At 40.4% G+C, this 16329-nt stretch overlaps 1 long non-coding RNA gene across 3 annotated transcripts in view; it reads right to left on the bottom strand.

Annotated features, from left to right (window-relative positions):
• LOC118143022 (uncharacterized) overlaps positions 1-16329 on the bottom strand; it is a 234149-nt gene that overhangs the window by 10851 nt on the left and 206969 nt on the right. For all 3 annotated transcript variants that reach the window (XR_013520562.1, XR_013520561.1, XR_013520560.1), the window contains 2 exons: positions 12037-12101; positions 11492-11651 (listed from right to left, as the gene is read on the bottom strand). This is a non-coding gene — a long non-coding RNA (uncharacterized LOC118143022). The remainder of the gene's footprint in view (positions 1-11491; positions 11652-12036; positions 12102-16329) is intronic.

Consider the following 16329-nt stretch of genomic DNA (forward strand, 5'->3'; position numbering starts at 1 on the left):
AATTTTGACTTATGCTGGGCTAGAACTATTAATACTGAAAAAGCCTCTTTTCTAATACCTAAAATTGACAGAAAGCAATGGAATCTTCCCAAAATATCATCAAGGATAATATTGAGGGTAGAAAAAAAAATAAAGCTATTTTCTCCAGATGGTTCCAGCTCATTCAGTATGCTAGTTTATCAGGATGAGTAGTTTGGAATTGTTCTGCTTGGGAAGGATAGTCAATAGATTGTTTGTAGGGGGAAAAATGCTATGACCTGATCTGTGCATTAGAGACACCCCTCGTGACAATGCAAAGATGATTGAAAGAATGACCAATTGCTACGATGTCAGGGCTTCACAGACTTCAATTGTACCATGAAATTTCCCCATATGGTAAAAGTAGGATAGCTTTGGGAAAAAGGAATATATTTTTCCTCTTCATACTAATTCCCAAAACAGAGTAGGATGAAAAGTCTCTGTTAAACCATTGTAAATACCCAGAAAAATATATTAAACCTGACTGTTGAACTTTAATGGACTCATGAGCATATCTGCTTTAAGATGTGGAAATCCCATCTTTCAGACTTAGTGTTTCTTTTTTTATTTAATCATTTGTTTGTGCATCCTGAAAGTACTTTGTACATGAAAGTATCTTTTTCAAGAGACACTTTCAAGAGAAAAGGGTTTAGCTGACACACATTAGCAAAGACCAGATGCATCCATAGATTTACCTATCTAGCTACTCCCTTCACCACAGGCCTCTGCTCCCCTCTTTAAGAGCTTAATGTGCAGAACAGAGTAAGGCAGATAGTAAGTAGACTCTTTGGTCCTTTTCACCAGTGTTATTAAGATATAAAAATAAGACTTAGATAATGCAATAGGGAATCTGATATATTTAGATGGTCACAAGCTGAACTTTGCTTGTCACTGCTATAAAGAGGTGAGGAAAAGCTTTTTTAAAAACTGTTTTTAAGATGCAAGGTGTAGGGAGTTAAGATCATCCCTATAACTTGCTAAAACTGATTCTAACAATACACAGTGCCACTTTCAACCTGTGGGGCTCTTATGCAACCCCATCATCACTGGCAATGAGAGCTGGGTCAGGGCCAATAAACTTTCTTCCAAATCTATATTTTCAGCACCTTCCCAAGTCCTCCAAGCCCCATTACTCCCAACCCTCTTCCTCCAAACTAGACCAGGTGGACCTGATGGTTAATTGGGACCCACACTTAGTGCCTTCTTTCTTTCTTTCTTTCTTTCCTTTCTCTTTCTTTCTTTTCTTTCTTTCTTTCTTTTTCTTTCTCTCTCTCTTTCTTTCTCTCTCTTTTTTCTGTCTCTCTCTCTCCTTCTTTCTCTCTCTCTCTCTCCCTCTCTTTCTTTCTTCTCTCCATCAGTCCTCTTTTGATCTGAATTGCAGAATCTCTTCTTTTCATCTTACAACATCAGTGCCACAAGAGGGCAGTTTTCTAGATAACATTATATAAAATATAATCGAATTTATATTTGCCTTCAAAATACACAATCAAGGAGATTAGAGGCAGATGTTCATAATGATTGCTTTAAAAATTAATTGGGAAATGAAGAAAATACAAATGAGTGTTTACTTCTGTACCATTTCAGAATAGACTGGATGTGACAAATTGAGGTTCTGCCCCAGACCCGTGTTAGGATACCAGGTGAAGTGGGTTATTCTATGGCAGCCTGGCAATCGTTGGTGCTGGTTATGACACAAGAAACTTACACGAAGCTTATATAGAAGCTTAATTTGCTATACAGTACTCTTGTTGTCTTGTGCTATTCTGGCTTCAGCTTTCATTTCTGCTATGACCTGGTTTTTGCTTGCCTCACTTCTGACTTGAGAAGCCTGATGCATTCAGGTGTTACTGGTTAGAAGCAAGGCAGCAAACTAGAAACCAGACAGGGATTCAGACAGAAGTGAGGTACCAGTTCTTACCATGTTCTTCCTCTAGGTTGTAGTGCTGTTTGCGCTATTAATATTTTTAAAGTTCAGGTTATTAAAATGAATGTTTTGAATCATTTGAGTCGTAACATTCAGTTGAACTGCCCACTGGTAGTTGTGAAAGGAGCAGGATTTTCAGAGCTAAGATAAACCAACTTAGGAGATACTCAGAGGTACAAAAGAAAGACTTTAAATATTTTATTCTAGCATTAAGTAAAATAAAAAATAAAATTAGATAACAGCATCGTTCCCTTTGGTACTGGCCTTAAACTCTGCATGATAACTACTTAACCAGAGAATCAGAGAAAATTTTAGGTTTTGATATTCTCTTGATCATCCATTATATACACATTTTTATAAAGCAGATAACACAAAGAATTCAAACATCAATGAATCTTTTTAACATATCGTCCCTCCAAACAAATAAAAGTAGAGTTTTGAAAGCTAGCACAGCAGCGTGGCTGCAGAACATGGTAATGTCATGCTACCCTGGCATTCAGTTAAGGACTGGCAGTTCTTAAAGAACTGTCAGTGATCAGTAAATATTACTTCCCTTTCTACGCTTTCTACCACTGCCATCTAATTTTTAATCTAATTTGCTTTTTTGGTCTTTCCTGTATAGTTGGTCATTCAGTACTGAGAGTGCCAGGTGCTGTCCTAATTCCTGGAGATACAGTGCCAAACCTGAGGGGCACCACCCTCATCAACACAATGCTCTTCTTTTACAGTAAACAGACAACAAACATGTAATAAATAAATATGACAACTTCCAGGTGTGACACCTGCTATGAAAATAATAAAAGAGGCCAATGTGACAGGGAGGAAATATCCTCTGAAATGGTGCCATCAGGGCCTCCAATGAGAAAAGGGGTTTGGACTCTCTTGTTTCCTGATAAGGATACCTAGAACTGGTAACTAGTAAATCCTCCGTAAATATTTGTTGAGTTAATGAGTGAAAGAACAGAGGGAAGAGTGCATAGGTATTAAATGTGCACAAGAGCAGAGGAGTTGGCAAAGGCAAGAATACTGAGTTGAATGGTAGAGACATGGAAGGCAAAACGGCTTTAGCAGAATGAGCAAAGAAAGAATGGCAGGAGATGATGTAGGAGAGGGAGGCAGGGGCCAGAGGGGTTTTTGTCAGATACTAACCCCCTAGGCTCATTAGCCTCACTGTTTACAAATCATCTCATCAAGAAGGTTCCCTCTGCAGATGGCCGACCTGAACCTGTTTCCAAATTCTCAGAGAGTATCTTCTCCTTTGTGCTGTCTCCAACAGAGATTGCTTCTACTTCCTGGTCTTCACACAAGGTCCAGTCTCTGCCTGCAAGCCCTGCCCCCAAATGTACCTTATTACCTCTCACTCATCCCTCAACTTCTCTCTTACCTATGTCTTATCCCTAAACCTCAATCCCATCCCTCTCTGATAACTCCTCCCTGCACCCATTGCTTTCCCTTCAACACACTTGTCAATTGTTAACTTGTACGATATTGTCTGTCTCCCCACGAGACTGAAAGCACAGTGAGAGCAGAAACCGTGTCTATTTGTTCATGGTGGGAACTCCATACATATTTCCTGAATGAATAAAATAATTCCAACCTGACTTCAAGTAAAAGGACTGGGGGAGACCTGCTTAAATTTTTCTTATTTTTGGATTTGGTAACAGTTAACTTCATAGTCTCTGACCTCACGATGAATGTTGTCTAGAATAAGGCAAAAGAAGGCAAATGTGCTTGGCTGTCTTTCTGACTTTGGGCAAATCATTTAACCTGGCTTGTGCCTGGGTGTGGGAGGCGGGAAATACCCTCAATCCTGCAGGACATGTTTCAGGGAAAGGAAGGACGGGATATAAGGAGGGAAGCAGAGAGAAAGAAAGGCCTGAAGTTCTCTGAGATTTGTAAGTAGCGTGTCCGCTATATCTCAAAATGATAACCACAAATTATACAGGCTTATTTGTATCTAGAGGCCATTTTAGGAAGTTGGTTTTATTTCCCTTTTCAGAGCAAATCTAAAAGAGCAAATGCACGCGAAGGAAGGTGCCTTTAGTTGAAATAAAGGTCAGCCACAAACAGAAAGATGCATTGACAACTTAATCATTGCTTATTAGGATAACCATTTTTAATTAAATATTTAAAATTGAGAGGGAGTCATAGGGAAGCAGTTTACATGTGTATTTTTTTCTGACATCAATACTGCCATTGATGAGCAGATCCAATTTAGTTTCACTCTGAGAGAGCAGACAATGGTCAGTTTTCCTCCAGCTGGCTTATTTTACAAGCATTAATGAACAATTAACCAACACTGGCACTCTTTCCATCTGTAATCCTGTAGTAGGATCACTAATCTCTACCACTAGCAGCTAATGATGAAGGTCTCTTAAGCTTTACTTCTTATCTCAGCCAGTTCTTAATACTTGCATAAGTATGCTTTCTGAGGAGGGGCCCCCTACTGCTATGCAACCAGAGAACAAAAGCGCAGAGACATTTCTGAAGGGGTTTCTGTTCAATGACACTTCTATGCTTATGTTTGCCTTCCTCCTACAACAAACACCAGTGATCAACAGAGGGCTCTGGGGGTCACGGAGGGCTCTGTGTTTCCATACTTCTAATACTTATAAGAATGTATTCAGACCGCATTATACACACCCCCACCCCCAACTGCACGGGCAGACTCCCCAAAAGTGGGAGGGAAATGTTGACTAAATAGAATCAAACAGTATTTTTCTCCATGAGTCAGCTTTGATTTGGAACTGAATAATACTGAGTTTGAAACCACATTGTCATTAAAAATGTATATACGAGAGGCAGATTTATCTAGGAAACCCCACACAGGATAGGTCTTGGTTTCTCTGAATTTAATGCAACTTATATTCAATTGTCTCTCTCTGGTGGGGCAGAAACCAATCCACCATTTCATTAGAACTCCTCTGTAGGGTCAAGATTTAAAGAAAATGCAGGGTCAAGATTAAAAAAAAAATTCAACTGTAGAGTGGCGTGATTGTAGGATAATAGCTCAGGCTGAAATGACACCGTTTTCATTCAAAACTACTTTGGAGACTCTTACAACTTGCTGGGAATGTTATTATTTTAAGGAAAATGGTGCTCAAAACTTGATTCCAAGATTAAATTGTTAGAAAAGGTTTTGCAAGCACAAATTCCGCTGGATTTGAGTATCGGAATATAAGGAAGCAGTGGCAAAGGCAGCTGTCGGGGCGTGCATATGAGGCTTTTGCACCCAAATACTAAAGCAAAGCAAACAACAGCACATGTCCGTCCAGGGCCCAAGGCTCAGTCATGGCATTTTCTACAGTTTGTGGTTCTCAGAACGTTTTAGCATATTGTAAAAGATGTTGGTCTGGAAGCAGCAAAACTACCAGGGTAAGGCTGAAGGTGCTGTGGGTTCTAAGTGACAGCACTGGGAGGCATCTGAATGGAATCAGCACGAGGACCTGCTACCTTGACACAGGAGTAGGGGTATGAGAGCAGAGGTTGACGGCAATCTGATGCTAGCCACCATTTCCTGAACTTTACCCTTCCAAAGTTTCTAGCTACCCACATCACCTTTAATGTACTGCAATTTGGGGACTTGAAGACATCTGATGCTCTAAATAAATAAATAAATAAACAAACTATTCTGCAACATTTATCTGAAATGAAATGAACCTTTCCTCAAATCACCTCAGATTTTTATTTACCCATTTAGGATGCTGAAATAGCACTTTTTCCTCTAACATTCAGAGAGCTGCCTACAGTGGAAAAATGACTTAGTGGACAGAGCCTTGGACTGAAGGTTTGGAAGCTGAGTCCTATTCACACACAGCTACTGACCCCTTGTGTGATCTTATACAAGTCACTTAACCTCTCTGCCCTTCTGCTTCCTCATTCATTCCACAGAGACAATGCTACCTGCCCCTCCCTACCTCCATGGAGCTGTGAGAGTGAATGAGCTGTGTCTGCAAAGCATTTGAAAATGCCATTGGTTAGCGTTAGGCTCAAATAGTGTAAAATGTTGTAAAAGACCTGCAGTGAGATAACACAGAAGGAAAATAAGGGTTGATTATAAGGTAGGGAAGCATGGAGGTCAGGAACATCTGCCACTAAAATTTTAGTCATCATGAACTTTGAAAGTGATTCTCAGTGACAGGATATTTATTTGCTCTTTATGAATCACTGGGCTGATCTAATTAAAGTGAGGGTTTGGACAAGAGTAGTGAAGTTTAAAAGGGGATGAATCAAATTGTGATATCCTGTGAATCTCAGATTGTTGCTTATTAAATCCCAATTAGGAATAATTCATTCAAGGTTATCTACTATTTTCATTCTCAGAAATGTTTTCTCCTTTTTTTCACATTTCAATTAAAGTCTCACCCACCTGCCCTTTCAAGGAATCTATAACACTCTCAGCCTACACACACACACACACACACACACACACACCCCACATCACATCACATCACATTTCCTAGGACAACAGGACAACACTGGACATGGAAAAAGTTTAATGAGCGAGCAGTTATGACACGATGTGGTAAAAAGAACTTTGCATAAAACATCAGTTCCTTGAGACACCAACTATTTTCTGCTTCAGGACCTTCACAGATGCTGCTCCTTGTGCCCAACACTGGCTGTCTCCCCACCCTACCCTCACCCCACCCCACCTCCTCTGTTTCAATAGCTGGCTGTTTTCTAGCCTTCTGCTCTCAATTGCAAGTACAACCTAGTCACTGGGGCCTACTCTGACCACCCATTATAAAGCAGCCCCTCAACCCAACCCCACTATTCTCTCACACATACTGTTCTTCCTTTTTACTAGCAGTCATCACAGTTCTTCATTAGCTATTTCTTAGTTGTTTTACTTCATTATTATCTCTTCATTACTATAGCATACGCACCTTTCTCCTTCAACACAAGCGGCTTGCTTTGCTCACCACTGTCGTGTCCCTGCTTTCAAGAAACTTGGGGTATGGGGAGGCTCCAAGGTTGATTAAGTATTTGTTGAACTCATTCATTAATGTCACCTATTCTGTGAGCCACCAATACACCAATATTGCCAAGCACCTGTTTGGCTGCCCTCAGGATTCTCCCCGAGATATAAAGGGTCTTTTTTTTTTTTTTTTTAACCAACGTTACAACTCTTTTATCAAGATCCACCATAAGGGACTCAATATGTTTGATAGTTTACAGTACTTTCTGTGTTAACTTTTTAATCAAACATACTCAGTTTCTTATCTCCTCTCAAATTTGGGGCAAAGGCCTGTAGGCCAGGGCACAGAGAAAGTGGACGCTTGTACAAAAAGTGAAAAAGTGCATTTTTAGTAGTCAGCCTGTTGAACTTTTATCTAGTTTCCAAATTTTCCACATTGAATTTCTTTGACAGTCACAAAGAAGTTACTTTTTTAAAAAGTTCAAACAAATACATGCACAAGTGACTACAACTGGAAAAATGTGCAAATAAATGTTTCTTTCTTTCTTTCTTTTTTTGAGACAGAGTCTTGTTCTTTTGCCTAGGCTAGAGTGCAGTAGTGCAATCTCAGCTCACTGCAACCTCTGCCTCCCAGGTTCAAGCAATTCTTCTACCTCAGCCTCCTGAGCAGCTGGGACTACAGGCGCACGCCACCATGCCAAGCTAGTTTTTTGTATTTTTTAGTAGAGATGAGATTTCACCATATTGGCTAGGCTGATCTCGAACTCCTGACCTCATGATCCACCCTCCTTGGCCTCCCAAAGTCCTAGATTACAGGCATGAGCCACCACACTCGGCCACAAATAAATGCATTTATCTTTCTTCAGTTTCACCCTCATCCTTAGTCTACCCCAGTTCTCTGGCCACACTCACATTCAAAGAGCTCTAGCAGCACTTAACCTCTACCTAGCGACTGCTTTTTGGAATGTAGTGTCATATACAATACCGGCTTAAGAAAACACAGGGCGTGGAATTTAACCCGAATCCATATTTCCAAATTTGATAGAGAGACTTTGAACCCCTTGTTGTATCTTTCCTATGGTCCACATCATTCTGTTCTTTGAATTATACAGATACTAGATTCCTACTGGATTCTAGTAACTCTTAAAGCCAGAATCTACCACTTAGTCATCTTTGTATTTGCTGAGGCCTGTAGCACAATGCCTTGAACATACTAGGTGCTCAACAAATATCTATTTAATTGAAAGTAATCAACTAATTAATAAATTAATGTATTAATTAATAAACCAACTGGTTTTTGAGTTTACATATGCCCTAGGAACAGTGCTAAGCCCTGTCTTGATGCACACACACAATGAAGGTAAGGTGTCCTTGCTTTCAAGAAATTTTCAACCTGATGGGAAAGGAAAAGCTATCACACATGAGCCAAATAAGTGCTACACTGTGTCATATTGCTATAACTAAACTAAAATAGAAATTCAGAAAAGAGAAAGACAAGCATATGCTGTGCTGCAAAGCGATTCCAGCTTCTGCTCTCTAACCACAGACCACAACCTCAAAGTCTACCCACCAGGCTTCTCCCACCCATCTGACATGTTCTGCTCCAGTCCAATCCACTTAGCCAACCAATCTATCGAGCTCATATACGTAATTGTTCCCATACAAAAAAAAAAAACTATAATTGTTTACTAAAACTTTAAAAATAAGCAGAACATATGCCTATATCTATACTTATTTAAGTCTACTAAATCTAGGGGTGGTTCTCAGGAGAGGACTGGACACATTCCAGGTTATTCTAGAAAAAATCTACTGTCACCTAAACAAATCCCCTCCCTTCTATTTGAGAATTTTTCCTTATCTCAACCTTTCACTGATCTAGCTAACCACTCATAAATTCCGTAACTAAGGGATTTCAGTCTAGAAAGAGAAATAAAATATGCATATATGTAATCAAAATAAAGAAGGAAGGTGTTAATTGCCTTATGAGAGGTGCAGATGAAGTGCTATGAAATCACTTCTAGCCAAAAGAGGTCAACAAGCGCTCCATCAAAAAGAAAGAAATGAGCTGGCCCTTCAAGGTAGACAGGAATGGAACATGTAGACATGATGGAGAAACAGCATTATCAAAGCCAAAGAGAAGATTTTTAAAATTTGATACATATACATATACACATACACACAGAAGAGTGAGGCTAGTTTAATTTGATGGGAAGACAGGATGCTAGACTTAAGGATACAGGTGTAAACCTGAAACATAGTGTAGAGGGAATTGGATCTAATTGTGGGGATAATAGACAGGCCAAAGAAAGTTTCTGAGAAGGGGAAGTGCCTTGCTATCACTCAGTCTTCGGCTACTTTTGTTGAGTAAGAGGACTGCCCACCAACTAAGCCTCTTAGTTAACAGTTTTCTTAATTCTGACTATTGAAAAGAGGTAGATCCTCTAAGTCCACTTACAAGGGATACTTTCCATTTTTATTTCCAACATCTACCTTTCCTTTAGAAAGGAGTTTAATTGCTTGTGCTATGGTAGCCTGGGAATGTTCCCACTCTGTCTTGGCTGTGTCAGGCCATCAACCTAAAAATAGACGTTAATTAACAAGGTTATTTCTAACTTGCATTGTTAAAAGGGAGAAAAACAGTGATGAAACACAGAGAGAGTATCAAATTAACCAAGGCTAGAACCAAATTCTAATTCGAAATTCCCACCTCAAAGATACTCAATTCATTAAATAGTCTCTTTTTTTCTGAGTCAGATAGTCATTATCCAAATTTCTTATCCCCAATGTGATAATATAGTGTGATGAGACATGCCCCAACAGAACACAAATTGACTTTTGGAGCATAGATGCCACATAGAGTGTGTGGGTGGCAACGCAAATATCTCACTCTATTATCTGTTGTCTCTGAACCAACAGATTACATGGTTCACTGAGTAGCGGAATAACTTTTAGACAGTTTGCTCATGTCTATTTACACGTATTCCACAGAAATATATTAACGACTGAGAAACCATTGTAAAAACTATATGGCGAGACAGATAGATGAGAACATCAATCTCCCTGTGCACATTTCTGTAGAGAAGACAAAAGTTTTACATGGCAAAGGTAATGGGGAAAAATATACATATGCATATTTGTATGTTGTGGCCACCACGAGGTGTAAATTCCAAACAGTAACAGAGGCAGTCAAAGAAAACATGTCACACAGTCTCACAGACGTCTTTCATCTATCTGGGATATTTGTTACATATTTTTACAGTGATGGGTTTAAGGTTTGTTTGTGCTCTAAAATAATTTACTGGACAAATGTATTTTTTAATAAGAAAGACACTATTTGTATTCCTTTAATAATCATAGAGATAAGAGAAGTTTTCTGATTTACATTTTTTAAATATTTTATTTTAAGTTCTGAGACACGTGTGTAGGATGCGCAGGTTTGTTGCAGAGGTAAACGTGTGGTTTGCTGCACCTATCAACCCATCACCTAGGCATTAAGCCCCACATGCATTAGCTATTTATCCTTATGCTCTCCCTCCTCCACTCCCCAAAGGACCCCCCAACAGTGTGTGTTGTTCCCCTCCTTATGTCCATGTGTTCTTATTGTTCAGCTCTCACTTATAAGTGAGAACATGTGGTGTTTCATTTGATTTACGCTTTTCTTGAGACAGTCTCTATATTTTGCCCAGGCTGATCTGGAACTTTTGGGTTCAAGCAATCTTATACCCCAGGCTCCTGACTCACTGGAACTATAGGCATGTGCCATGGCACCCAGCTACACTTTTTCTTGAATAATAAAATGTTTATTTTCAACTCAGTTTGAATCTCCTCTTCAAGTCACATGTATCTTATATAAGAAAGTATTATTAACAGATAATAACAGATAAAAGATTCATTCTCGTATCTACTACAGTAAAAATGATTAAGTATTTTGCTTTAAAGTTCAATAGGAATATTACATAAAAATTTCTTCAGATAAATGTTGCTTATTACTACATAAATTTCCAAACTGAATTTATGTGGAGAGATAGATGCTTAAGTGGCACCGGGATTATGTGGACCTAATATTCAGAGGAGAAAAGGCTCCATGGACGTGAGTTTCAAAAATCTGTATCTCCTTTTAAAGAAACTATACTACATCTCCTTTCAAAGATTCAAACAGACCACGCCCTCATTCTAGAAGCACTGTCTTTTTTGATTTCCGTAATGCCTCAGATTCTCCTAGTTATGCTCCTCTCTGGAAGCCCCTTCTCAATTACCTTTAAAAGCCAATTCACATCTCAAGGGTGTGAATTATTGGAGTTCACCACAGTTTAATCACTGGCTCCTTTCTTGGTATGCTATTTCACTAACTAACCTTATCCAATGCCATTACTTTGGATATATGTGATGACTTCAAAGCACGTACTTTGCTTGAAGTTCCAGACACACATATATACATTTTGCCACTTGACAACTCCACTTGAATCTACATGCCTCCAATCCACACGCCTAAATTCTTCTCTCCAAAGCCATAGATTCAGCCCTGGCCCTCCTGCAGTTTCCTGTCTCTGGGGACGTCACCGTCATTCTTTCGGTTCGACAAGCCAGAAGAACTCTAGTATGTGTCTTTGACACCTCAATCTGCTTACCTCCAAAGCCAATGTATTTCAAGATACCGTGTTTTTGCTTTTTCATATCAGTCCACCTCTGATTATTTCCACCACTGCCGTCAAGTCTGTCTCTCCTCCCTGGGTTTCTGCAGTAGCCTCAAAGTGGTTTCCTCATTCTCTTTCTGACCCAGTGCATTCCCTATAGTGTAGTGAAATAATATTTTTAAATGCAAATCTCATTTGTTAATCTCTCACCTAAACTCTTCAAAGGCTCTCCCCATTAGTCTTGGGGTAGGCTAAAATCCTTAGCAAGATCTTGCTTGATTGCGCCCCCTGCTTCTCCTCCAGCCTTGTCTCATGTCCCTTTCTGTCCCACTTCCAGCTCTATACTCAACCCTACTTTTAGTTACTGAAATCTGTGATGCTCCTGCCCCCAGTGATTCATAGTCACTGCTCTGTCTCCCTAGAATACTGTCCCACCCTGCCCATTTATTTTCTTTATTCCTATGTATCCATTAAATTTTAACTCAAGCATCACTTCCATAAGGAAATTTTCTCTGATCATCTCCCTGTCCCCATTCCACCTGGTGGCACTCCAGACTGAGTCAGAGTTCCTTTCAACTTCTGAGAGCTTCTTGTGTGTTTTCGTCTGAAATGAAGTAAAACATTAAAATATCAAAGTCAGAAATTATATATTTTTTGTGCTATAATTTGATTAATGTCTAACCCTCCTCCATTTGTAGATGAGCTCTATCAGTCAGAAACAGTTCTTTTGGGGGGAGGACTCAAGATGGCGCTGTGAGAACAACCCAGGATTGAGGCTCTCACTGGATGCGCAGAGAAGGTGAGTCGGGGACGCATTTCCAGATGGACCTTTGTTGCCCACAGAACGGGGAAACTCCCAGATATAAAACAAACGCGGGACGCCAGCCAGAGATCTTGACTGGTGTAGCCAGCAGCCGGTGCGGCTGCGGCCCGCGCCGAAGCGCAGAGGCGCTCCACAGAGTTCCGCACAAAAGCGCACTGTTCCGGGTGCCCTGTTGAACTGGCAACCTGAGACCTGAGAGGGCTGAACTTGAGACTGAACGGGACTTGAACAGTGAGCCAGCCCTGGACAAAGCGTTAGGGGTAGCGCAGTGCGACAAAAAAAACGGCGATTCCAAAGGCTCGCTGTTAGGAGGTTCCCTTAAAGCACAGCTCCGTGTGGGAGGGCCGTCTGCCATCACCGAGGCAATCAGCCCCTACTGAGGTACACGCCCATTGCTGACACAGCCTGCCATTGCCAAGGCGACCCGGTACAACAGAGAGACTCCGCCACAGGGCGGAGCCCGTGGCTGCAGGACGGAGCCCGCAGCAGAAGGGCAAAGCCTGCAGAAACAGGGCAAACCACACACCAGCAGAGCGGAGCCTCGGCAGGATAAGACTGCCTCCTAGCTGGGCAGGACAACCCGGCGGACACTCAAAAATAAAGCCCCAACCCCTTCAGAAAGAGCAGCAGAGAAAAAAAGGGCTTTTTTTATGAATTCTGTTGCAGCAGAATTAAACATAGCAGCCTAACAGCCCTGAATGAACATCAGAGCTCACAGCTCAGCACTTCAGCTCCTATAAAGTACAGACTGTCTCCTCAAGCAGCTCCCTGACCCCTCTATATCCAAAAGACTGACATTTGGCAGGCATCATTCTGGGACAAAGATAGCAGAAAAAGAAACTGGTAGCATCCCTACTGTTCCGCAGCTGCAATAGGTGCACCCCAGACAAGCAGGGCCTGGAGTGGACCTCTGCAGTCGTACAGCGAAGGGGCTAGACTGGTAGAAGGAAAGCCAAGTAACAGAAATAATTCATTATCAACAATCTGGGTGTCCATCCCGAGACCCAATCGAAAAATCAGCAACTACACAGATGACAGGTGGATAAATACACAAAGATGGGAAGAAACCAGCGCAAAAAGGAGGAAAACACCCGAAACCAAAACACCTCACCTCCTAGTAAGGACAAAAACTCCTCACCAGCAAGGGAACAAAGCTGGATGGAGAATGACTGTGACAAAATGACGGAATTAGACTTCAGAAGGTGGATAATGAGAAACTTTTGTGAGCTAAAAGAACATGTTTCAAATCAATGCAAAGAAACTAAGAACCTTAAAAAAAGATTTGAGGAAATGATAACAAGAATGGATAACTTAGAGAGGAATATGAATGAATTAAAGGAGCTGAAAAACACAATACGAGAACTTCGTGAAGCATGCACAAGTTTCAATAGCCGAATTGACCAAGCAGAAGAAAGAATTTCAGAAGTCGAAGATCAACTCAATGAAATAAAACGAGAAACCAAGATCAGAGAAAAAAGCGCAAAAAGGAATGAACAAAGTCTCCAAGAAATGTGGGACTATGTGAAGAGACCTAACCTACGTTTGATAGACATACCAGAACGTGACAAAGAGAATGAATCCAAGCTGGAAAATACTCTTCAGGACATTATCCAGGAAAATTTCCCCCACCTAGCAAGACAGGCCAACACTCAATTGCAGGAAATACAGAGAACACCACAAAGATATTCCGCAAGAAGAGCAACCCCAAGGCACATAATCGTCAGATTCAACAAGGTTGAAATAAAGGAGAAAATACTAAGGGCAGCCAGAGAGAAAGGTCGGGTCACCCACAAAGGAAAGCCCATCAGACTCACAGCAGATCTCTCGGAAGAAACTCTGCAAGCCAGAAGAGAGTGGGGGCCAATATTCAACATCCTTAAAGAAAAGATCTTTCAACCGAGAATTTCATATCCAGCCAAACTGAGCTTCAGAAGTGAAGGAAAAATAAAATCCTTTGTGAACAAGCAAGTACTTAGAGATTTTGTCACCACCAGGCCTGCTTTACAAGAGCTCCAGAAAGAGGCACTACACATAGAAAGGAACAACCAGTACCAGCCATTCCAAAATCACACTAATTGCTAAAGAGCATCAACATAATGAAGAATCTACAACAACTAACAGGCAAAACAGCCACTTAGCATCAAAATGGCAGTATCAAATTCACACATAACAACATTAACCCTAAATGTAAATGGACTAAATGCACCAATCAAAAGACACAGACTGGCAAATTGGATAAAAATCCAAAACCCATCAGTGTGCTGTATCCAGGAAACCCATCTCACATGCAAGGATACACAAAGGCTCAAAATAAAGGGATGGAGGAAGATTTACCAAGCAAATGGAGAGCAAAAAAAAGCAGGAGTTGCAATTCTCATCTCTGATAAAATAGACTTTAAAGCAACAAAGATCAAAAGAGACAAAGAAGGCCATTACATAATGGTAAAAGGATCAATACAACAAGAAGAGCTAATGATCCTAAATATATATGGACCCAACACAGGAGCACCCAGATACATAAGGCAAGTTCTTAATGACTTACAAAGAGACTTAGACTCCCACACAATTATAGTGGGAGACTTTAACACTCCACTGTCAATACTAGACAGATCAACCAGACAGAAAATCAACAAGGATATCCAGGGCTTGAACTCAGACCTGGAGCAAGCAAACCTGATAGACATTTACAGAACTCTCCACCCCAAATCCACAGAATACACATTCTTCTCAGCACCACATCACACCTACTCTAAAACTGACCACATAATTGGAAGTAAAGCACTGCTCAGCAAATGCAAAACAACTGAAATCATAACAAACAGCCTCTCAGACCATAGTGCAATCAAGTTAGAACTCAGAATTCAGAAACCAACCCAGAACCGCACAGCTTCATGGAAACTGAACAACTGGCTCTTGAATGTTGACTGGATAAACAACAAAATGAAGGCAGAAATAAAGTTCTTTGAAACCAACGAGAACGAAGACACAACATGCCAGAATCTCTGGGACACATTTAAAGCAGTCTCTAGAGGAAAGTATATAGCAATAAGTGCCCATATGAGGAGAATGGAGAGATCCAAAATTGACACCCTATCGTCAAAATTGAAAGAGCTAGAGGAGCAAGATCAAAAAAACTCAAAACCAAGCAGAAGACAAGAAATAACTAAGATCAGAGCTGAACTAAAGGAGATCGAGACACGAAAAACCCTCCAAAAAATCAATAAATCCAAGACCTGGTTTTTTGAAAAGATCAACAAAATAGACAGACCACTAGCTAGATTGATTAAAAAGAAAAGAGAGAACAACCAAATAGATGCAATAAAAAATGATAAAGGAGAAATCACCACAGATTCCACAGAAATTCAAACCATCATCAGAGAATATTACAAACAACTCTATGCACATAAACTAGCAAACCTGGAAGAAATGGATAAATTCCTGGACTCCTGTGTCCTCCCAAGCCTAAACCAGGAGGAAGCTGAAACTATGAATAGACCAATAACAAGGGCAGAAGTCGAGGCAGCAATTAAGAGCCTACCACACAAAAAAAGCCCAGGTCCAGACGGGTTCACAGCCGAATTCTACCAGACACACAAAGAGGAGCTGGTACCATTCCTTCTGAAACTATTCCAAATAATCCAAAAAGGAGGAATCCTTCCCAAATTATTCTATGAAACCAATATCATCCTGATACCAAAACCTGGCAGAGACCCAACAAGAAAAGAAAACTTCAGGCCAATATCCATGATGAACATAGATGCAAAAATCTTCAATAAAATATTGGCAAGCCGATTGCAACAGCAAATCAAGAAACTTATTCATCATGATCAAGTAGGATTCATCCCGGGGATGCAAGGCTGGTTCAACATACGCAAGTCTATAAACGTAATTCACCACATAAACAGAACCAAAAACAAAAACCACATGATTATCTCAATTGATGCATAGAAGGCATTTGACAAAATTCAGCAGCCCTTTATGCTAAAAACCCTCAATAAACTCGGTATTG

Source organism: Callithrix jacchus, chromosome 7 (assembly GCF_049354715.1).
Source record: "Callithrix jacchus isolate 240 chromosome 7, calJac240_pri, whole genome shotgun sequence".
Taxonomy (NCBI): Eukaryota; Metazoa; Chordata; class Mammalia; order Primates; family Cebidae; genus Callithrix; species Callithrix jacchus.